Source organism: Choloepus didactylus, chromosome 2 (genome assembly GCF_015220235.1).
Source record: "Choloepus didactylus isolate mChoDid1 chromosome 2, mChoDid1.pri, whole genome shotgun sequence".
NCBI lineage: Eukaryota > Metazoa > Chordata > Mammalia > Pilosa > Megalonychidae > Choloepus > Choloepus didactylus.
Window position 1 is genome coordinate 240,633,003 of NC_051308.1, and position 23,740 is coordinate 240,656,742.

At 52.8% G+C, this 23,740-nt stretch overlaps 1 pseudogene; it reads left to right on the forward strand.

Moving 5' to 3' along the window:
• Positions 1–1,662: 1,662 nt before the first annotated feature.
• On the forward strand, positions 1,663–20,774 carry LOC119514748 (annotated as a pseudogene).
• The last annotated feature ends 2,966 nt before the right edge of the window (positions 20,775–23,740 follow it).

Consider the following 23,740-nt stretch of genomic DNA (forward strand, 5'->3'; position numbering starts at 1 on the left):
AAGACTGACTATATCAAGTGTTGACAAGGATGTAGAGCAATTGGAATTCTCATACACTGCTGGTAGGAATATAAAATGGTGCAGAAGATCTCTAAGACAGTTTACAATTTCTTAAAAAGTTAAACAGACACCTTAATATATGATCCAGCATTCCACTCCTAAGTATTTACCCAAAGATAGTAAAACATGTCCATAAAGCAACCGAAATGTCCATCAAATGATGAATGCGTAAACAAAATGTGGTATATACATATAATGGAATATTACTCAGCAGTAAGAAGGAATGAAGTCCTGAAGCACGTGACAACATGGATGAACCTTGAGGACATTATGTTGAGTGAAATAAGCCAGACACAAAAGGACAAATACTGTATGCTCTCACTAATATGAACTAATTATAATGAGCAAACTCATGGAGTTAAAATCTAAAGTGAAGGTTACCAGGAGACAGAGTGAGGGTAGAGATTGGGGAGCTGATCCTTAATTTGTGCAGAATTTTTAATAAGGTTGATTGTAAATGTTTGGAAATGGATAGAAGTGATGGTAGCACATTACTGTAAGTATAGTTAACAGTGCTGAACTATGAGTGTGATTATGGTTGAAAGGGGGGGTTTAGGGTTCTATATGTCACTAGAAGGAAAGCTAGAGGATGAAACGGGACTGTATAACAAAATGAACCCTGTTTTGGACGATGACTATGGTTAATTGTATAAATATAAGAATGTTCTCCCATGAACCAGACAAATAAATGTACATCACTATTACAAAGTGTTAATGAAAGGTGGCACAGGGGGAAATGCACCTAATGCAGACTATGGACTACAGTTAGTAATATTGGAATATTCTTTCATCAGTTGTAACTAAGGTATTATGTCAATGCTAAGTGTCAATAATAAGGGGATATAGAGAGTATGGGACTTTTCTTTTTGGAGCCATGAGAAAGCTCTCAAATTGTGGTGATGAAGGCACAACTCTGTGGTTATACTGACAGCTATTGATGGTACACTGTGGATGCATTGTATGGTATGTGAATAAAACTGTTAAAAAAGAAAATGTCCATGGAAAGGCTTGTATCCAAATGTTCATAGCAGCTTTATTTGTAACAGTCAAACACTAGAAACAACAAAAAAGTCCATCAGTAGGTAAATGGATAAGCAAATTCTGGCATAGCCATACAATAGAATATGGAAAACTGCTCAGCATGATACAAGCTATGACACGGATGAATCTCACAGTAATTATGCTGAGTAAAAGAAGCCAGACCGATAAAAAGTTTCTGGAAACTTTTAGGGGTGATTAAAAGGTTCTATATCTTGATTGGGGTGATAATTTTATATCAAAACTTACCAAATTGTACATGTGGGATAAAAAAAGAAGCATCAAAATTCACTTTAGCTAACTGCATCTTCTCTTGGTGGTTGTGCACCTGGTGTGGAGGCGGTGAGGCCCCACTTGGCCATAGACGTCATGACCTTAGAGCAAGTCCCTGGACTTCTCTGGGATTTCCTTCCCCAGCCAGTTGCATGGGAAGAACATTCTCTCCCACCACCCCCCACGCGGAGGTGGTGCCGTCTTTGAGGTCAAAGCTCCTGATTGTGCTCAGCATCGAGCCTTGGACTTCTGGCAGGAGTGCAATGCGTGCTGGATGCGGGGTTTGGCTTCATGGTCAGCGGCTGTGGCTCCGGGCTGGAGCAGCCACAGCCTCTCCTCTCCCGGCAGCCCCATCAGGGCGGCCGTGTTCTGAGTCGCTGCACGTGCCACCGTTTCCTAGCTCGTATGGGAATAACATTTCTTTGTACTTTGCTTGGCTTACTTGGTTGCACTGATCTTTACGTTCAGGGCCAGGTGCTCCAAAGACGTGACTCCGCAGATAAGGAAAGGTGTGCGGGTCAAGGTTCCCAGGGACAGAAAGCGTGAGCCAAGGCCGCACGTTGGTGGGGCCCGGTGGGCCTGCGTTTGCCCAGCTCCCGCTCGTGAGGAGCTCCCCGTCGCGCTCGGCCGGGCTGTGCCGAGTTAGGCACTTTGTAGGAATGAGTGGAAGGCCCGCTACAGAAAATAAACTTTTCCAGAACCATAACACATTTAATTTTCATGCACAAAAGTAAAGAATGCCAACTGAAAATTATGTATTTATTGAAACAGGACCCAAAGACCTCTTCTTCTAGATACTAATTGGTCCAATAGCTAATATTCCACACTGTATGTACCTGAATGGAGAAAATTCAGTCTTTTCATTAATTTGGACTCTGCTGCTCACAGCTAAACCATTTGGATGATGGACTGTTCTGGAAGCCCAGGCTTGGCCTCCACTTCCTGTTCTGACCATCTTACCCCTCACCATTTGCAGAGGAGGAGCCTGAGACATGGAGGGGCAGTGGAGTCTGCTCGGCAGGGTCTTAGCAGGGTCCGGACAGCCCCCAGCTTCCCGACAAGGCAGTGTGTGTGTGTGTGTGTGTGTGTGTGTGTGCTTGGGCATGTGCATGTGTATGTCTACATGTTGTATGCCCGTATGCGTGTGTGTCTGTATGCATGTTTGTGCCTGTGTGTGTGCTTGTGTGTGCACGTGTGTGAGTAAGGAGCAGTGGGCCGTTTGTTCTTTTTTGGGCCCTGGGGCTGGCTCCCTGCTCTGCTCCGTGGTTAGCTCCCTCGGGGGGCAGCAGCCCCGGGTGAGAGTTGTGGCCAGAGGAAGCCGTCTGCCTGCCTGTCGTCTGCCTGGGGAGCCCTCAGTGCAGTGTATCTGGGGTGCTTTCACAGAACTTTCGGAGCCCACTCGGGCATCAGAGCCCTGCCCTCCTGGGGTAACTGACTCAGTGCCCCTCTATCAGTTGGTGTCTGACAACCTTCACGATTGTGGGCACAGAATGGGGAAATCTTGAGGGAGGTGCAGTATCCTGGGGCCACTAACATCTTTCCCATCTCCAGCCCTGAAGCGGTGGGGACAGGGGCCATAGCTCCAGCACCCCTACCTCCTTCTGATCCACGGCTCTTCTCCACTGGCAAAACCCAAGCCCAAGGCGAGGGGTGGGCAAGGGAGCCATTGAAGCAAGTCCACATCAGGGCACAGAGTGTGAGGAAGGAGGGTGCCTCCAGCAGGGTACTATTTTCAGACCCTCCCACCTCTCCTTTATAGGGTCATGGGTTTTCAGCCTTGGAAGGGAACTTAGAGAACATCTAGTCAACTCTCCACCTTTCAGCAACATTCTTGACAATGGTCTAGCCTAACCTCTGCTTGAATACCACCAGTGACGGGGAGCTCACTACCTCTCAAGGCAGCCCACTCCTTTTTCTTCCCAACCATTTTCAGACAGCTTCCATTGTTAGGGTGCCCTACCTGCCACTTCCCAGATCTTCCTTCCTGGAACTTCCACCCATTCACCATTGCTTTCTTAGCCTTCCCATTCATCATTCCCCTTTCAGGCCCATTCCCAGTACCTCCATAATGACTGGCCTGGAGAATAGGAGCTGGATCAGGAATGTTCTGCCCCTCAACCCCCTGCCCTCTGGGCTCTGCTGTTGTTGCAGAAAAGGAACCCTCCTGATCAACAACATCTTTGCCATCATCCCCGCCTTCCTCATGGGAGTCAGCAAAGTGGCCAAGGCTTTAAGCTGATCATCTTCTCCCGAGCGATTCTGGAAGTCTGTGCAGGTATTGGGGGCGACAGCTGGAGCGCCAAGCCCGGGCTCAGGTTCACCAGCCGGGGGAGGGTCTCTGAGACGGACATGCCCAGAGCCACTGGCCACGGCCGGAGGCTGGGCTGGACGGAGGTGGCTGTGCTCTGCTCCTCCCGGCTCTAAGTGGGCGCTTTCCCCTGCGGGGGCAGCCTCCCATCTCGGTTCTCAGGCCCTTGTGAACCTCGTTCCTCTGTCCCTTGCCTTTTGTATAGCAAAATTTTGGATCAGGAATGCTCTTTAAAAGCATACTTGTACCTGGGCGTGTAAAGAGCTGATAAGGTTTACAAGGTAACTTCCAGGGAGTATATGCTTTAAACTGAGGATAAGGGGCTTCAAGCAAAAAGAACCCAGAATTCGGGGCCTCAGTCAGCAGCAAGGCGGATTCTTAACTATAATGAATCCTTGTATTAAAAAGAAAAGTAAGCAGATAAGTAAAATATGTTGGAAGAAAATCAGAATAAACCCAGGCAAAAGAGTTAAGTCCCTTTGGGTAAGAGACACAGAGGGGCCTCAGACCCCTCCCCTGTCCCCGTGGGGTCTGAAGATTCAGAAGGGGTTTCCTTAAAAGCCAAACGAAACGGTCAGGAGTGGCCCATTTCCACCTGCCCAGAGGGGAGGGACGCAGGCTGGCAGCGGCCCCTGGAGAAGCTCTGGGCCTGTGAAACGGAACTGAATGAAACTGGCCGGGGCGGCTGGGCCCACCGTGCTCCTTGGCCCACCGTGCTCCTCCCTGACTTTCCTTTCGCCTGAACCAGGCGTATCGTACAGCGCCCTTCCCATGTACCTGGGGGAGCTGGCTCCCAAGCACCTGCGGGGGTGCTGCTGAGCACCATGACCGAGGTTTTTGTCATCCTGGGAGTCTTCCTGGCTCAGATCTTCAGCCTGCAGGCCATCCTGGGGAACCCCACAGGTAACCGGCAGCACCAGAGGTCAGAGGTGGGGAGGGACCCCGGCGAGCAGCGGGCACCCTGGGAGCAGTCCCTGGCTGAGCTGGAACCACACTGCGCTGGATGGGGTCAGGGGAGGATGGAGAGGTGACCTTGGGGTTGAGCAGGCTGGACCTTGGTGGACACTGGTGACCTGGACCAGGACAGTTTGGGTGGTGTGGGGGAGTAGGTGTAAGAGTGTTTGGGAGGAGCAATAGCGGCCACCAGGTGAAGTCTGGCTCTAAAGGGACAGAGAAGCTGGGAGAGGTGTGGGGTGGAGAGAAGAGGGTTTTCTGCGGGGAGAAATGAATGCAGGAGCAGGCAGGTAGAGAGCCAGGTAGGTCTCCAGGGGCTGGGGAGCCTGGGGATGCTTCTGCCTCCTTGGAGAAGGATGATTCAAGGTGGAGGGGGGAGAACAGGTGGGAGGACGGAGAAGGAAACAGGAAGTAGTCACCCAGGGGCATGGCCAGAGAATGGCCTGGAAATGGGGCCGGCTGCAGGCGTGGGAAAACATGTTCAAATTACCCAGTTCCACCCCAGGTCCTTGGTGGGTGCATCAGTGTCTCTGTATTTCCCACAAAACCTTGAAGAGGTTCTGAGGCTCTGAGCCCAGAAGGTACTCGATGAAAGCTCATTAAGTGTCAAGAGTCCCCGAGGGCCCTGAGTCAGCTGAAAATTAAACTCTCCGACTTCAATTAGACAGACTCGAACCGATGGGATTTGGAGGAAAATTATACAGACCTACCCCCGCTACTCACCGTATGTTTCAATGTATTCAATCCTCACGAATCCTTATATGATACTTGTTGTTATTATTAATCATCTCTAGTTTACTGATGAGAAAACCAAGGCTTGGAGAGGTTAAATGGCTTGTCCAATTTGCATCACAGCAAGAAGGGGTGGGAGGCAGATTCTGCCCTCGTGGTCAAATCTCAGGACCACCCCCATATCCAAAGCTTTGGGACACAGCTCAGGGTCCCCAACCCCACCCTAGCCTCCTGGGAAGCAGAGATGACGAGATTTCCAGTCCTCTAATTAGGAACGAGATATGGCTTCATTTTCTCTAGGGAGCAATTTTTTTAAATATATTTCTTTTTATTGTGGAAGCAAAATAAAATTTGCCATTTTAACCTTTTCTAAGTGTACAATTCAGTGGCACAAAGTACATCCACATTGTTGTGCCACCATCACTACCATCCATTACCAACATTTTTCATTATCCCAAATGAAACTCAGCACCCATGAAGTCACAACTCCCCATTTCTCCTTCTCCCCCATTGATCTACTGTCTGTCCCTATGAATTTGCTTATTTTAAATATTTCATAGAAATGAAGTCATCTGTGTCTGGCTTATTTCACTCAACATGATGTCTTTAAGGTCCATCCATGTTGTTGCCCGCTTCAGGACTTCCTTCCTTTTCATGACATAATATTCCACCGCATGGATGTACCACATTTCATTTATGAACATTTTGTTTATCTGTTGATGGACACTTGGGTTGTTTCCACTTTTGGTTATCGTGAAGAATGCTGCTATGAACTTTGGTGTATGAGTATCCGTTTGAGACCCTGTTTTCAATTCCTTTTGGAATATACCTAGAAGTAAAATTGCCAGGTCATATAGTAAGTCTAGTTTTAACTTTTTGAGGAACTGCCAAACTGTTTTCCACACACTGCACCATTTCAAATTCCCACCAACAATAAACAAGGGTTCTAATTTCTCTACATCCTCGCCAACAGTTGGCACTTTCCTTTTTTTTTAAAATAATAGCCATTTTAGTAGATGCAAAGTGATATTGCTTTGTGGTTTTGATTTGCATTTCCCTAATGGCTAATTATGGGGAGCAAACTTTTTTTACATTTTTAAAAACTTTTAATTTTGAAATAGTTTCAAATGTACAGGAAAGTTGCAAAAACAATACAAACTTCATACAGAGAATGTAATCCCCTTCCAAGATACCCAGACCCACCAGTTCCAACATTTTGTCGTCTTTGCCATATCATTCTACCTTTCTATCTTCTGTACACTTGAGAGCGGGTTGTACACGTCATACAGCCTGAACATGTATAATTCCATTTAGCCTACAAACAAGAATATTCACCCATGAAACCACCTTAAATGCCGTCACCAAGTTCAAGAAATGTAACATTGCTATTAAACTTACATTCCGTATTCCAGTATTTTCTTATGTTCTTTTGAGCCATTTCTCCTCCTTCTTAGATCCCATCCAGTGTTGTGTATTGCATTCAATTGTCATTCTCTCTTCAGTTTCTCTTTCTTACTTTCTTTTTTAATTGTGGAAACATATACACAACATAAATCTTCCCATCCCAACCCCTCCTAAGCATACCATTCAGTGAGATTAATTACATTCAGAATGTCGCAGTACCTTCTCCACCAACCATTGCTAGAACTTTCCCTATATCTCAGACAGAAACCCTACTCTCATTTTGCATTAACTCCCCATTATCCCTGCCTTCACACCCCTAGTAACCTGTACTCTACTTTCTGACTCTGTAAGTTTGCATACTCTGATATTTTCTTTGTGGTTGCCATGGAGCTTACATTTAACATCCTAAATCTATAACAATCTCATTTGATTTGATACCAATATAACTACTTAATAGCATGCATAAACAATATTCCTAGGCCCCTTTGTCCCCTCACCTTTACAGGTTATTGTCACAAATTCCATATTTATACGTTGTGTCTTCAAAAGCATTGGTTTATCATTTCATTTTAAGCATTTGCTTCTTAGATCCTGTAGGAAGTAAAAAGTGGAGTTACAAATCAAAAATACAACATTTTTGGCAATTATATTTACCCATGTCATTATCCTCACCAGAGGATAATGCACCTTTGATCTATTGTCTATTGTTCCTTTCAATCTGCAGAACTCTCTTTAGCATCTCTTGTGGGACCTGTTTAATGAGACAATCTCCTTCAGCTTTTGTTTCTCTAGGAATGTCCTAATTCCTCCCTCATTTGTAAAGACTGTTTTGCCAGACACAGAATTCTTGTTTGGCAAATTTTTGCTTTCAGCATTTAAAATGCCTTCCCACTGCCTCCTTACTTCCATGGTTTCCAATAAGAAATTGGCACTTAATCTAACTGAGGCTCCCTTGTATGTGACATGCTGCTTCTTTCTTGTGGCTTTCAGAATTTTCTCTTTATTTTTGGCATTTTCCAGCTTTATAATAACATGGCATGATGTGGATCTACTTGGGTTTATCCTATTTGGAGTTTGTTAAGCATCTTAAATGTGTGTATTCATTTTTTTGTTAAATTTGGGAAGTTTTCTAGCCACTATCTGAATATTGTCTCTGCCCCTTTACCTCTTTTTTCTCCTTCTGGGACTTCCACTATGCATATAGACCAATATGCACATACGCATTTTGGTGTCCCACAGGTTCTTCAGGCTCCGTTCACTTTTCTTCATTCTTTCCTCTTTCTGTTCTTCAGACTGGATGATTTCACTTGTCTTGTCTTCAAGTTCACTGATTCTTTCTTCTGCCAGCTCCAATCTGTTGTGGAACCCCTCAAGGGAATTTTAATTTTTTGTTACTGTGGTCTTCAGCTCTCTTTGGTTCCTGTTCATAATTTCCATCTCTATACTGATATTCTCCTTGTGTTCATCCATCATTTTCCTGATTCCTTTGTCCATGTTTTCCTTTAGCTCTTTGAGCATATTTAGAACATTTTTTTTTATCAAGTCCTTGTCTGGAATTTCCCAGGTCTGACCCTCCTCATTGATGGTTTCAAATGCTTTAATCTTCTCCTTTGCCTGGGCCATCGCTTCCGTTCCTTTGTGTGTTTTGTAATCTTTCGTTGAATCCTGGACATTTTGATAGTTTGATGTGCTATTGCTGGAATTTAGATGCTGAGGCATCCGTTCCTTAAGCTTATATCCATCTAGTGTTATGACAGAGCTTTCCTTGAATGCCAGGAGCTAACAAAAAAGAAGAAGTAGGAGGAGGAGGAGGAGGAGGAAAGGAGGAGGAGGGAAAAAAGAAAACATCTTCCCCAGTCTTTGCAGATTGCCCTGTGGGAGCACCTTCCCCCAGGGTTTATCCATACAATGAGTTTAAAGAATAGCTCCAGGCCAAAGTGTAGGGGCCAACTTGATCCTTTCTGCTCAGATGCCTTATCTTGGGAATGTGTGTGTTTGGTCCTAGGAATTCCCCCATCTACGCAGCCCTGGATGTCCCCTCTTCCCTGGGATACAGTTTCCAGATGGTCTGGGCACTGTGCTGTATATCCTACAACCAGCAATACTTGCGCTTTCTACAGGAGAGCTTGGTGAGCTGCCTTCTACATACAGAGCAAATTCTGGGACAGCAAGTCGCTCACACCACCAGAGAGATTGGGCCAGATACTCACACTCCCAGTATGTGCACAAGGGTCTCTCTGCTCCTTCTGGAACTGGGGCCAAGGATCTGCATTGGGAGCATGGGCGAGCTGGAGAGGGGCCAGCCAGGGCACCATGAGATCCCACTGCTTTTAAGTGGCCTTTTTCTTGATCCGGTGCTCGCCAACTTACCGAAGTCCTTTAACTGTTTCCTGGAACTTTCAGAATGATGCTTCTGCCAGTTCTTGCTGGTTGTCCAAAGCTTCCATAGGGGTGGTGGAAACCTGAAGCATCTCACTCTGCCATCTTGATCGAGGTGGGGCTGGGAGCAAACTTTTAACTCATATGCTCTTCGTATGAAAAACCATGTTCTTCTTGCAAAATGAATTAATAACACCATCTCTTGAATAACCATTATTGTCTCCATTTTTAATGGTGAACCCCTGTGGATGGGTCTCGGGCAGCCACCCATTGTCCCCACAGTCCTTGGCTCTCACCGGAGGCTGGAACGCTGTGGGCGAGTGACCTCCCGAGAGGAGGGTGTTCTGGGGGAAGGTCAGCTGGGGGTCCCCAGGGCGTCCCTACTGGCTCAGAGTCTCCAGGTCACGGTGCCAGTTCCTTCCAGGCTGGCCTGTGCTGTTGGCCATCACAGGAATCCCGGCCCTGCTCCAGCTCCTCTCCCTGCCCTTCTTCCCCGAGAGCCCTCACTACACTCTGTTTCAGAAAGGAGACGAAGCAGCAGCACGTCGAGGTACGGGGGACCCGGGCTGCCCCGTCAAAGCCCTCCTTCGCCACTCCATGCCCCTGCCACCCCTCCCCCCATGCCTTCAGTGGCCATCCCGAAATGCCCAAAGCCCCGAGTGAGCAGGGGAGGGGTTGGGGGGCATGCTGGAGATGCATGCACACTAAAGGACAGAAGTGCCGCTGTGGCGGGGGATGTCCACAGTGGGGTTCAGGGCGGCTCTTGGGTGCGGTAGACGGGCGTTGTAAGAGGAGAGGCTGCTCTGGGTGGGGTGGGGTTGCAGCAGGGCAGTGGTTGCGGTCGGGGTTACTGCTTCTAGGGGGAGTGGCGGCCGGTAGCCGAGCCCTCAGCTCTCGGGGCTGCTTAAAGGGTACCGGCGGCGGGGGCTCTTTCCCGGAGGCGAGGGCGAGGCGGAGGACGTGGCCAAAGTCCTCGGCGAGAGGCGTGCAAGGTGTGGAGGGCGGCGATAAGGACAAAAACACTCTTCATCCAGTAGGAGTATGCGCCAAAGAGATTTATTCAGGGGTGATTACAGGTTATATAGGCTGGTAAGAGGGGCAGGGCTGGAAAGGAGGTGAAGTAGCCTAAAATGGCAATATTGAAGGGAGAGGGGCTAGGATTGGTTCTGAGAGGATTCAGGAGCCGTTGCAGCGGGCGGGGGTTGTTGTGGCCACGGTGCATGCGCACTGGCGGTGGCAGGAGTGGCCTTGGCACCAGGGAGTGTGTGGGTAAGATAAGGAATTGGGGAAAGGGCAGTTGGGAGAAAGGCGGTTTCCTCCGGCAAGCCTCCCCTGCCAGTGGCATTTTGGGTGAGGAAAAGGGAGCTGCCTTGACCTCGCTCCTCAGGCTCGGGGGGGCTGCAGAGGGCACTCACGCCCGTACCTACTACCCTCCCCAGGGGGTGATCAGGTCCCCTGGCCCAGGCCTGGTAAGTCGAGGCACAAGCTCAGTCCCCGCAATTCCCCTTTCTTTTCTAATTAGAGGAAGAGGCTTTACCGGAGAGGTCCGCTAAGGGTGAGGGAAGGGGGAGGTAAGGGAAGGGACAAAGGGGTTGACGGTGGCTCAGCGAGGCTGGAGCTCAGTGTTGGTGTGGTGCCCGGGCGCTTGACAATGGCTCCGCTGCAGCGGGCTGGGAGAAGGTGAGGGGTTTAAAGTTCAGGGGTTTAAAGTTCAGGGGTTTAAAGAAGCTGGAACTCGAGGCGAGAGCGATGTTCAGGTGATTGAGAAGGGCCTCGCGGTCGGCGGGTTGACCGGTGGCGTTGAGGTCGCGGAGGGTTGGTTGTCATCTTGGAGTGGGGGGCGTCAGAGGTGGCGAGTCGCTGATACTGGATTTGCACGAACGAGGAAAAAATGGCATCTGTTTGTTTTCTTACAAGCTGGACAATTTTGCGGATGAGGCAGGGTCCTAAGATGAGAGCTAGAATAATTATTAATAGGGGGCCAAGAAAAGGAAGGATGTATGGGAGGATGGGAGTGAAAAAACTGGACCAATAATTGGTGGCTTCACGATCTCTTTTACGCTTTTCCAGTCCCTCTCGGACCCTTTTCAGGCTGTCCTCGACGAGACCTGTGGAATTGGCATATACACAGCACTCTTCTCCTAGGGCGGCGCAGAGGCCTCCTTCTTTGAGGAGGAGAAGGTTGAGACCTCGGCGGTTTTGGAGCACGACTTCAGAGAGGGAATTGACAGAATTTTTTAGATGGTAAATAGCGTTTTGTAGGTGGCGAATGTCCTCGTCAACAGCCGCTCTGAGGTGAGTTAGGGCGGAGCCTTGACTGGCTAACGCAGCGATTCCGGTGCCAGCGCCGGCAAGACCTTTTGAGCGCAGGTTTCTTCGACTCTGGAGACAAAGGTGGTGAAAGACTTACTCGGTTCCTGGAAGAGCTTGGTGAATTTATTAGGCCGACAGGCAGAGCAATTGGCAAACGTGCGTAGGGCGATGCCTCTGAGGATAGTCCAGAAGGTGGCAGGGACATTAATATAAGCAGACGCATTTAGAAATGCTTCCGTGCCCAAATAGGCTTCGGGGGGATGATAGACTCCAATGGCTGCATCTTGCTCACTTTGCTTAGCTGCTTCTGCCTGGAAGTGAGCACGCCAGTCAACAAACTGACCGGGGTTAAAAATTGAACGGGCAAGCGAGGCCCAGTCTTGGGGGATGCAATAGTTCATGGCGAGATCCTGTAGTATTTGGGAAGCATATGGGCTACCTAACCCGTCCTCCTTGACGGCCTTGCGAAGCTGCTTGATAGTATCTAAGTCAATGGGATACCAGTCATGCGGCCTCTGTGGGGTGGGGGCAAGGTTAAGAGGAAAGCAGCGAAAAGCACGAGAGAAAGGAGGACACGCTTGCAGAGGACTTGGCGCGGGAGTGGGGGTAGGGGGAGCGTTGCCCCAAGGGTTGCCTTGAGGTGCTGAAGGCAGCCAGGGGTTGTTAGTCGGCAGGGTGGAAGGAGCGGCGGCAGCTGCCGGTAGCGGCTCCGAAGGGGAGCTCGCCGGAGGGAGAGGCGGGAGTGGGAGGCCCCAAGCGTCGCAAGATGGCGGCGCGGTAGGCGTGGCTAAGACACAAGATGGTGGATCAGCCCCGCCCTGTGAAAGGGTGGGGTTCAAGGCATAAGATGGTGGACTAGCTCCGCCCTGTGGAAGGGCGGGGTAAAGCGTATGCGGTTTCTGGCCCAGCTTAGGGCTGATGTCATCGCCAGAGCATTTCCTCCCCTCGATGGAAGAAGAAGGAGGAAGTTCGCCATCTTGGCGTGGCGCAGTGTTATTTTGCTTTTTGGGAGTCACCTCGAGCGCGTTGTTAATCTGCTCGACTAAGGACTCCGTGTCCGAGTCATGATTTGAATTAGTATCGCTATCTGAGTCTGTTGGCTGGGTTGATAGGGCCTCTTTGGATTTAACGGGGCCTCTATCAGGGGGGAGGGAGCCTTGAAGGCAGGAGCGGATGGTTATCAAGGTGGGGAGCAAGCCGGGAGGGAAGCGCTTGCTCTCATGTTCCATGGCATTAGTGACTCGATCAATAAGGCGATCATAAGTAACAGGGTCCCAAAGATGGCAAGTGGTGAGCCATGGGTTAAAGGGCAGCAGGAGATCCCAGTATATCTGCAGCTGCCGGACAGACACTTTACAGCGATGCGTGTCTAGGAGACCCGCCAGAGCGCGAACTTGAGGTGCCTGGCATGTAGATATACGATTACCCATAGCTGAGGGGAGAGGAGGGGGAGTTGTTCCCGAGCCGGGCCGGCCGGCTGGCGGGGAGGAGAAGGAGGAGTTGTTTATCGAGCAGAGAGAATGAGATAAACTGTGGCTGCAAGGCCGAAGGAGACGGCGAGAGCAGAAAGCAGTGCCCTTTGGCAACGAGAGCAGTCAGGGGGGGCAGTTGCAAAGAGGCCCACGGTGCCAAATGAGGAAAGAAAGATACAAAGAACTACAGCAAAGTAATGGAGGGGAAGAGGGAGAGTGTTAGGAGGAACGGGGGTCATAGAAGTGCGCATACAAGAGGACGAAGAGAGCGTGGGGGAAGGGAGGAGTTCCTACTGGATGAAGAGAGCGTGGGGGAAGGGAGGAGCGGCTTCGGAGCAAGGAACCTCACACGGCTCCGGAAGCGGCGAGGGAGAGGCGGCCCTTACCTTGCAGGCGAGGAAATGGGAAGCTGGAGGGGCGTCCGGGCGAGCGGGCGACCTGCCAAACTGTCGTGTGGAGACGCTCCTCACACGGGGCACCAGTTGCGGTCGGGGTTACTGCTTCTAGGGGGAGTGGCGGCCGGTAGCCGAGCCCTCAGCTCTCGGGGCTGCTTAAAGGGTACCGGCGGCGGGGGCTCTTTCCCGGAGGCGAGGGCGAGGCGGAGGACGTGGCCAAAGTCCTCGGCGAGAGGCGTGCAAGGTGTGGAGGGCGGCGATAAGGACAAAAACACTCTTCATCCAGTAGGAGTATGCGCCAAAGAGATTTATTCAGGGGTGATTACAGGTTATATAGGCTGGTAAGAGGGGCAGGGCTGGAAAGGAGGTGAAGTAGCCTAAAATGGCAATATTGAAGGGAGAGGGGCTAGGATTGGTTCTGAGAGGATTCAGGAGCCGTTGCAGCGGGCGGGGGTTGTTGTGGCCACGGTGCATGCGCACTGGCGGTGGCAGGAGTGGCCTTGGCACCAGGGAGTGTGTGGGTAAGATAAGGAATTGGGGAAAGGGCAGTTGGGAGAAAGGCGGTTTCCTCCGGCAAGCCTCCCCTGCCAGTGGCATTTTGGGTGAGGAAAAGGGAGCTGCCTTGACCTCGCTCCTCAGGCTCGGGGGGGCTGCAGAGGGCACTCACGCCCGTACCTACTACCCTCCCCAGGGGGTGATCAGGTCCCCTGGCCCAGGCCTGGTAAGTCGAGGCACAAGCTCAGTCCCCGCAAGTGGTCCCAGCCCTGGGGGGACGCTCAGCCCCTGCCGTGGGTGACGCTCTTCTCCCACAGCCCTGAGGAGGCTGAGGGGCCGGCCGCACGTGGAGGACGAGGTGGAGGATATGCGCCTGGAGCACCGGGCCGAGGAGGCCTAGGGCCGCCTGTCTGTGCTCAGCCTCCTCTCGTTCCGGCCCCTCCGCTGGCAGCTCATCTCCATCACCGTGCTCGTGGCCGGCCAGCAGCTCTCCGGGGTCAACGCGGTAGGCAGGGTGCACGGGGCCAGGTGTGGGGGACGGGGAGGGCGCCAGTCCCCGAGCCAGGGCCTCCGGTGGCTCTGCAAGGTCCTCTCTCAGGACCCAGGATCCACTGAGAGCAGATGTGATTAAATACTATGAGGAGTATTCATATTATCACCGTGGGCAAAGCTCAGTTCTGTAGAAGGATGAGCGAGGGAGCTAGTGAGGTGGGTCGGGATGCAGCGGACGAGCCCGAGGCCCAGTTGGCAGCGGTGAGGGGCATCACGCCTTATTGCACGGGTGCTTTTGTTTACAAGTGATGGGGCCCCTGGAAGTGGCTTAGGCAAAGCCAACTTAATTTGCAGAAACAGCTCAGCCAACCGAGGCCAAGGAAGCAGCTTGGCCTCTGGAACAGCCCGGAAGCAGGGACAGAATGTCATAGGAAGTCCAGGATGTCCTCGCTCTGTCTCAACTCCACCTCGCCCCGTGGGTCCACTTTATTCTTCTCTTGCTACAGAACATTTCCCTTTGCTTCCCATCTCAAGAGAAAACATCTCCCCCCAGTACTTCCTCCCACTCTAAGAGGACCTAGACTGGGATGAGGACGGAGATCTCCTGGCCCCTGGCCAGCTTCCCAGGGGAGGGCAGTCACTCGGGCCAGCTCAGGTCGGGAGCCCACCTCGGACGCACTAGGCTGGAACCCACTGGGGGCATCTTTCTCCGTGGGTGTGGGTGCTTCTGCTCTAACTGCATCTGTCGATGGGCAGAGGCTCAAAAAGGGGGGAGTCACTCCCCAGAAATGTAGGTGTCACATGGGTGAGCCCATTGGTTCCCGAGGAACATATCAGGAAGGGGGGCCTCTGGGCCTCTGAGGATTTGAGGCTGTTCAGCACGTCCATCCCAGGGGAGGGGCCCACCCAGGCAGGGCCCGGGCAGAGCCGGCCCTCGTGCTTTGGTTTCAGATCAACTACTACGCAGACACCATCTACGCTGCCGCGGGCCTGGCAGCTGCCCACTCCCAGTACGTGGCGGTGGGCGCCGGCGTGGTCAACATGGTGATGACCGTCAGCTCGGTGAGTGCGGGGGCAGGGGAGGGTCTCGGAGCAGCTGCTCCCCCAGGCACAGAGGGTGCCCCCAAAGTCCTCTTGGATGTGTGGGGGGTTCTGGCCCTCACTGGGGGGGGCCTGGCCTCGTGGCTGCGCTCCTCCTTACGAGACCTTGAGCAGGTCACTCAAACTCCTGTTTCTTCCTTTGGAAAATGGCCGTGATGACTGCCATATCCGGGATTCTGATATAGGTACTGTTTTTTGGGGGGTGTAATACTGTTATTTCAGAGTTTCACATCTAAAATCTGAATCTCTCGAGCCCCGCTGTGTATGCTGCATTATAAAGGGGATGCAAGCAAGGGGCCCTCGTTTGCAACACCCCACGATTGCAACAATCCTTTCTTCAGAGCATCTCCAAGCTGTTATTACTTTAATTCCCATTTTTTTGGTGACCTGTGAGATCAAACTTCTTTTACACATGTATTTATTGCTTGTTTGTATTTTCCAGAGCTCGTTTGAGCCCTGAGTGGGTTGAGGCACTTCCAGAGGATTTGGAAAGGCAGGCAGGGGAGTGAGGGACCAGCATCAGAGGATGGTGAGAAAGTGAAGGGAGGAGGCGGACCCAAGGGGCAGGGGGTCCCACGTGCCCACACGGGCCGTGGAGCAGGTGACAGGGCTCGGAAAAGGAGCTGTGAGGATTGGAGCGTCCGGGGCGCCACGTGCGGCCCCCAGGTTTCCGTGAGGCCCCTCACCAGCCCCTTTCCCTCCAGGCGGTCGCTGTGGAGCTTCTGGGGCGCCGGCTTCTGATGCTGCTCGGCTACGGTGTCTGCGGCTCGGCCTGCCTCGGGCTCACGCTGGCTCTCCTCCTCCAGGTCTGCACCCCATTCTCCTGCCCCACAGCGGGGGAGCCGGGCAGGGCGTGGGAGGCTCCCACAAGACTCCCGGTGCACCTGCAGCCCCGTGCCCCCTTCACCCACTAGCATTTTGTGATGCCCCTTTGCCACCTGAAATGAAACCCATGGAGCACCGTGCGCCACGCACCCCTGCCAATACACCCACATGCAGGGGGCCCGAGCCATGACATGGAGAAGGGAGGAAAACACTTTGCAGGGAAAGCCGTGTCAAGGGCGAGAGGCCAGTATCTAATCCCAGAAAACTCTCGGCGGCCGGAAGAGGATGAACTGGAAAGAGGGACTGCAAGACGGGACGTTTTCAAGCAGGTGCCAATGGAATCGGAGTCAGGTCAAAACGCAGGCTGGCAGCCCGGACAACAAATGTGGAGTTTTAATTTGTCGTTTTCTCCACTTGTGTTTACTGCTTGTGTTCTGCCAGAGTTCTAAAAATGCTTGGGATGGCCATACCAGGAAATCTTGTTAAAACAACCTGCCTTTTGCCCAGCCTCGGCTCTCGACGTGCCCTTGCTGTTTTTGCAGTAAACTGAGCCTGACCCTTTTTCAGTTTAAAAGATCTCAGTGGAAATATTCTTATACGGAGGACACAAAATGCGTGAAGAGATTATTCTGTGATGATAGCTGATCTTCTCCTTCTTTTCCAAGCTCTCCTCTCCACAGTGACTTTCTCCGCAATTACTGGGGGAGCACAGAGAACGTCTGGGGGGAAGAAGCCGGTGGTTATGTTCAAGAAAGAGCAAGAAAGCAGGGACCTGTCAAACAACAGGCAAGACGGAGAGTAACAGAGGAGGGGGTCAGAGAGTGAGGTTTTGTTTAATTTAAAGTTTTCTTTTGGAAAATATTTTTTTTTTAAACTAATATAAATTCTTAGAAACTTTAGGGACTACAGACCAGCCAAAAGAAGGAAATAAAAGCAAACATTATTCCACTCCAGAGGCACGTGCTGGTTACACTTCAGAAACCCCACGGCATCCCTGGCCACGCTTTCTCATGCTTCCGTGTCCACCCATCAGCCAGCCGCGGCGGCTTGCCCCTTGCACCGTGCCCAGGCCTGGCCTGCATCGGCTTTCTCCTCTGTGTCTTAAAGTGGACCCCCCACCTCCACCTGCTTCTGCCCTGGCTTCCCCACAGTTACCTCTGGTGGAACGTGAATCACAGTCTGGCCCTCTCTGCTCAGAAGCTTCTAGTGGATTTTCCTTTCCAGCCGAAGCTTTTCCCGCCCCTCCCCGTTGCCAGCCCGCTGCTGACTTCTCCTGCGTAGACTTTATCATCATTGTGCTTAAAGAGCGAGCTGTGTGGGTAGGTTTGGGGGTCACAGTCTGCCGGCCTAGCTTGTTGTCAGTCGTTCTCCTGGCTGCCGGGAGCAGAGGAGACACCTGCTTTGGAGAGGATGGTGACCCGCCCAGCCCCCTGGCCCGGCGGTGCCTAGAAGATTCTCTCTGCATAGCGGTTTGGATCCCACCCCTGGCACCTGTTGGTGGCAGACTCAGGCGACTGCCTGACCCCTGAGGACAGTGTCCTCCCAGACCTGTGTCCAGTGTCCGCCGAGCTCCGTTTCCACATCTGTCAGATGGGAACAAAGTGTCCAGACTCAGAGGGGTGCCGTGGAGAGGAATGAACTAATGCATGTGGGGTGCAGAGAACAGGGCCTGGGCTGCACCGCGTGGCTGTCGTTAGGGAAGGGCCGTGAAAGGTGTCGGCGGACTCTCGCCTTCCTCCCTGTCACCCGCGGAGCATTGGAGGCCGCCAGGGGTGCAAAAATCCAGGCGTGGTTTCCTCCCGAGGCAGGAAGGGGGGACCCTCCACACTTGGAGGTCCCAGGTCAGGCCCCCCGAGACTCAGACAGCCCTGCCTCTGCTCACAGAGCACGGTCCCCGAGCTGCCTTACCTTGGGGTCATCTGTGTCTTCCCCTACATCGCGGGACACTCCATCGGGCATAGTGAGTACCTGTGCACCTCCCGGGGGCTCCTGCAAGTCTTCTGTGTCCCTGGGAGGTTCCCGGTCACGGTCCAGAGCCCAGCGAGGTGAGCCTCTGTGCGGTGGAGCGCCTGGCAGCCGACCCACCTGGGGGCACCTGGGCCCATTTCCCAACCCCCAGGTGCTGGCTTCAGGCCCTCAGCCCAGGGCCACCTGAGGCCACACCGGCCCCCTCGCCTCCACCTGTGACCCCTGCCGGCTTTGTCCACGCCCCGTGCTAAGCTCCGCCTCCAGACCTCACCTGGGTTAGCTCTCGGGCAGCCTCGGTCCCCACCCGGGGAGACTCAAACCTTCAAACCTTGATCTCACTCCCGGAAGAGGCGCCTCCAGCGTCCCCGTGGGAGCTTCTTCCGAAAAGGCTGTGCGTGCCCGGGAACAGGCACCGATCCGTTCGGCTCTCACCGGCGGGGAGGCTGCTCCGGGCCCCGGGGAGGGGCGGCGGCCGGGACCGCCCTGTCATCTTTCAGGGGAGCGGGACGCGGGCCGGGGGCCCTCCAGGGGCGCAGCGGGGAGAGGACCGGCCGGCGCTGCCCTCCCTGCCCGGGGGCGCGGGGCGGCGGGGGTCCCAGAGGCCGCTCAGGTCCGACCCCGGTGAGGCGAGGAGGCGGGGCCGAGGGGCGGGGCCGAGAACCCCCTCCTCCATGCCAGTCGGGGGGTGGGGGGTGCAGAGCCTGAGGGGGCCCCCTCCCCACGGGACCCCGGGACCTGGCACTTACGCACCCAGGCCGTCCCCGGTGCAGCCGCACTCGCCCTCTGCTCCCGGTGCGCTCAGAGCCCACCTCCCCGACGGGGCCGCGTCACCCCCACGGGACCCAGTGGGGGTGGGGTGGGGGGCGAGCTTGCTCTTTTTATGTGCGAAGCCACAGAGATACAGACAGCACACAGACATGCAGCGTATCTCTGGAATTAAAATTTTGCAGGCGGATGGCGATTAGGAAAAAAGTCCTCAGACCTTTTATTCCAGGCTCCTTAGGGGACGGTTATAAAAAGAAACCCTGACCCAGACCCCAGGACGGTGTAGCCGCCGGCGCCTGCGTTTCCCAGACCCACCACTGGAGGGCAGCACTGCCCCGGCCCGGGAGCTCAGGGGCGGCCCCGGGAACCTCAGGAGACCCCAGCGCAGGGGAAGGGCTTTATGTCCTGTGAATGGCTCGTTCATTCCACGGACTCAGCTACCCGCCGCTCCTGAGGAGCGTTTCATTTCTACGAGCCTTCATTGAGCACCCTTGACCTGGAGAAACCTAGCAAGGGAAATTCAACTCCAGGCTCTCCAACCAGGCTTTGCAAAATAGACCTCCTCATGCTTCACCCCAAATGCCCTAACTTGCGGGGAGGGGTGGGGCTCCTTCCAGGTCCCCAATCCCAGCAGGACTGTCCTTACAGAGGGGTCTTGGGGGGCCTCAGAGAGAGTGAGGGGCTCTGACCTTGATGGCCACTGGAGGGGAACACCACCTCCACCTCCCGCGTGCCCAGGAGGAGCCAAGGGGGGGCAGGGGCAGGGCAGACCCTTCCTTGCCTTCCGGCTTCGCTGCTTAGAGCAGCCAGCTGCATTCCACGCCTTCTGGAATAGACAGTACTAGAGGTCAGCACCAGCCCATCCTCTGAGCCCCTCCCCATGTCCTCGCCCCGAGGTCCGGTCCCCTCCGTGCTCAGGACGGAGATCTTCCTGCAGTCCTCACGGCCAGCCGGTTCATGGTGGACGGGGAGGTGCACTGGCTCACAAACTTCATCGTGGGCCTTGTCTTCCCTTCCATCCAGGTGAGTGCCAACGGCTGCCCCCTCTGTCACCCCCCTCCCCGGCTTCCTTCATCCCACCCCTGAGAAGGAGCTCCAGGAAATAAGCAGTGGCTCTCCTTCTAGTTCACCAAGGGTGGGCTCTCGGACCCTTTCAAGGCCCTGTGAAACCAGGCAGACCATCCGTGTACTAGTTTCCCATTGACTGAAGGGAATCCAGTCACCCCAAGTTGAAGGACTAATTACTTAGGGGCTCTGCTCTGCCAAGGTCAACAGGCAATAGGAAGCAAGCCAGGAGCAAATCCCTGCAGCTGCCTCCTTCCACTCTTTCTGGAAGACGGCACATCAACTCAGTGTTCTCAAGGGCCCGGAGGATATAACATCCTCATGGTCAAAGACTAGGGGGTCCTTTTGACGTTTGAGGCGGGACCCAGTTTCCTAGCTATGCCACCACTCCAGGAGTAAAGCCAAACTGGCCACAAGGAAACTCCTCTCTGACTTACAGAGGCCCTCAGCAGAAGCCCCTGCCATTTCCCTCTCCATTCCCACCTGTTTTCTTTGTTTCCTGGCCCAGGAGGCCATTGGTCCCTACAGTTTCTTCGTCTTTGCCGGAATCTGCCTCCTCACTGCTGTCTACATCTACGTGGTTATTCCTGAGACCAAAGGCCAGACATTTGTGGAGATAAACTGAATTTTTGCCAAGAGAAACGGGGTGGAGTTTCTCCCTGACAAGAAAGAAGAAACAACAGAGGCCGGGCCTACATACCTGTGATGCCTGCCAAAGAGACTTCTTTCTCATGACTCTTCGCCTGCCAGGTGCCCACATTGAAGACAACCTTCTATGAGAAAGGGGACCCCTGCCTCAGGCCTCTTCCTCCTTTCTTTTTCCCTGTCTTCTTACCAGATGAGTGTAATAGCTCAGAGATTTTTATGCCCCAAGTGGCAATGGAAGGCTCTGGAATGTTTCATGCCCGTGCTCATTGAGAAGTTGAGCCAGTGGCCAGCTTCCTTCCTTTCCTGGGAGGAATGGCCTGGGAATGGCAGGTGCGAGAGGATCAACTGGTGAGGTTCAGTCCTGTGATTCTCCATTAACCCCTCTTCCAGTTTGCTAATGCTGCCATTTTGCAAAAGACCAGAAATGGATTGGCTTTTATAACGGGGGTTTATTTGGTTACAAAATTACAGTCATGAGGCCATCAAGTGTCCAAGGTAAGGCATCAACACAAGTATATCTTCACCGAAGGAAGGCAAATGGTGTCTGGAAAAGCTGTGTTAGCTGGGAAGGCACATGGCTGGTGTCTGCTGATCCTGGGTTGTGTTCCAGCTCTTCTCTCAGATCCTGTGCATTCTTCAAAGTGTCCCTGTTGGCTGCAGCAGCTCCTACTGTCTATGAACACTTTTATAGGACTCCAGTGATTCAATTAAGTCCTATCCTGAATGGGTGGGGTGACACCTCCATGGAAATTATCCAATCAAAGGTCTTGCCCACAGTTGATTGAATCACAGCTCCACGGAAACACTCAATCAAAGAATTCCAACCTATTCAACACTAATACGCCTGTCCCCACAAGATAGCATTAACGAACATGGCATTTTGGGGGATGTAATACATCCAAACCAGCACAAAACATCATTCAAAACTTGAATGATGGAAAGGCACAGTTTTTTAAAATGAAATGTTTCGGGTTCAGCGATTGCTATGAAGTCCTGAATCCCGATCCATATGTTGGGTAGAGATTCAAAGGGATTAGATGCCGCTGAGATGAGACCGAGGCTCTGGATCCCAGTCCCTCCCAGGGGAGGCATCTTCTCTCACCCTGTGTTGTAGCCGTAGAGGGAGCTGGCCCCCGTCAGCGTATATTAACTGCTCTGTGCGGCTGGTCACAGCGCAGGTGGGCAAGGGAGGTGAGACCTGATCCCAACTTTAGAAAAACAATCCCAAGTAACTGTCAGCTCTGGGTTGGGTCTGTTGGTGTACTCCTTGCAAATAAGGAGAGCAAGAGGTTGGCTTAACAATAGGGATTTATTGGCTCCCAGTTTCAGAGGCTACAAGTCTTGCGTCCTCCCGGGGTTGGTGTCTTCAGGCTGGACGGCAATCTTTGGGGCTCCTTGGCTTTTCAGTCACATGGCAATGCACATGGCTGCACCTTCTCCTTTCTCTTCTGGATTCCATTGGTTTCCAGCTTGTGGCTGCTCCCGTGGCTTCTCTTCTCGTGTCCGATTTCCTTTGCTTATAAGGACGTCAGCCATGTTGGATGAAGGGCCACCCTCATTCATTCTGGGCCGCACCTTGACTAATCACATCTCCAGGGATCCTGTTTATAAATGGGTCTCCGCCTACAGGACCAGGGGCTGGGACTGGAACATGCCTTTTGTAGGGGACGGGGTTCAACCCCCAATAGCACCTTTCAACGCCTACATTCTGGTCTGAACATCTCACTTGCCTGCTAAACCCTTGGTTTGTTGTCTGTTGTCAAAGGTGATAAGGCCTGACCCCTCGGCATAGCATAGACACACACAGGCACGCACACACATGCACATGCACGTGCACACATGTACACACGTGCACACACACGAGACCTCTGTGCCTTTCTTCCTGTGGTGCTTTCATGCCCCCCTCACCCAAACTGTCAAAATCCTCCCCAGCCCACAAAGCTCAGCTTCAAGGTGCCTTTATAACCTTCTCTTTCCTATCCGCTGGGGAGGTCCTCTCATCCCTGGGCTCCCGAAACCCTTTGTACCTTTGAGAAAAGGCTCTGTCCCTGTGAATGGCTCGTTCTTTCCACAGACTCAGCTACCCGCCGCTCCCGAGAAGCACTTCATTTCTACGAGCCTTCATTGAGCACCCTTGACCTGGAGAAACCTAGCAAGGGAAATTCAGCTGCAGGCTCTCCAACCAGGCTTTGCAAAATAGACCTCCTCATGCTTTACCCCAAATGCCCTAACTTGTGGGGAGGGGTGGGGCTCCTTCCTGGTCCCCAATCCCAGCAGGACTGTCCTTACAGAGGGGTCTTGCGGGGCCTCAGAGAGAGCACTTGCCACTTTGTATATTAATTATTAGTTTATTTATTGCTGTGTAAAAAGTTACCCCAAAGCATAATGGCTTCAAATGAAGGCAGTGCTATGTCTCAGGGTTTCTGAGTCCGGGATTCAGGGGGTGTGGTGGGGGGTTCTCACCTCTGCCCCCACAGCATCTGGGGCCTCAGAGGGAAGACGCCCAGGCTGAAGGCCAGGGACCGGGTCACACGCTTACAGGTGGGTGCAGGAGGTCCACCGGGACACTCAGGGCTGGGCACCTTCCACATGGCTGCTGGGTTCCGTGAGAGGGACAGAGAGAGGCCAGGACAGACACCCAGACTGCAGAAGTCCGGCCACGTCCCTTCCGCCATGTGCTGTCCATCAGAAGCGAGTCACACACTGGTCCAGTGGCGGGGGCCGGGAACCAGACGGCAGCTTTCGAAAGGGGTGTCAGGGAATTTGCAGGAACACTTTTAAACCACCCTAAGGTTGCTAGTGGGATCCCAACCTGTTCACCTATTCTGGCTTGCAGGCAATAAGTTATGTAATCAACCTCTCTTTTTCTCTCTCCGTCTCTTTTCCTGAGAACTGTTCATCCGGTTAATTTCATTCCACACTTCTCAATCAATTCAGGGATACACACATCCTGTTTCATTGGCAGATTCAGAACAGTCTCTTGGCTAGCAGGAGAAGGTGAGGACCTTTCTGAGGAACTTTGAATTTCCTTTAAGAGCAGGTTTCCTTTGTTG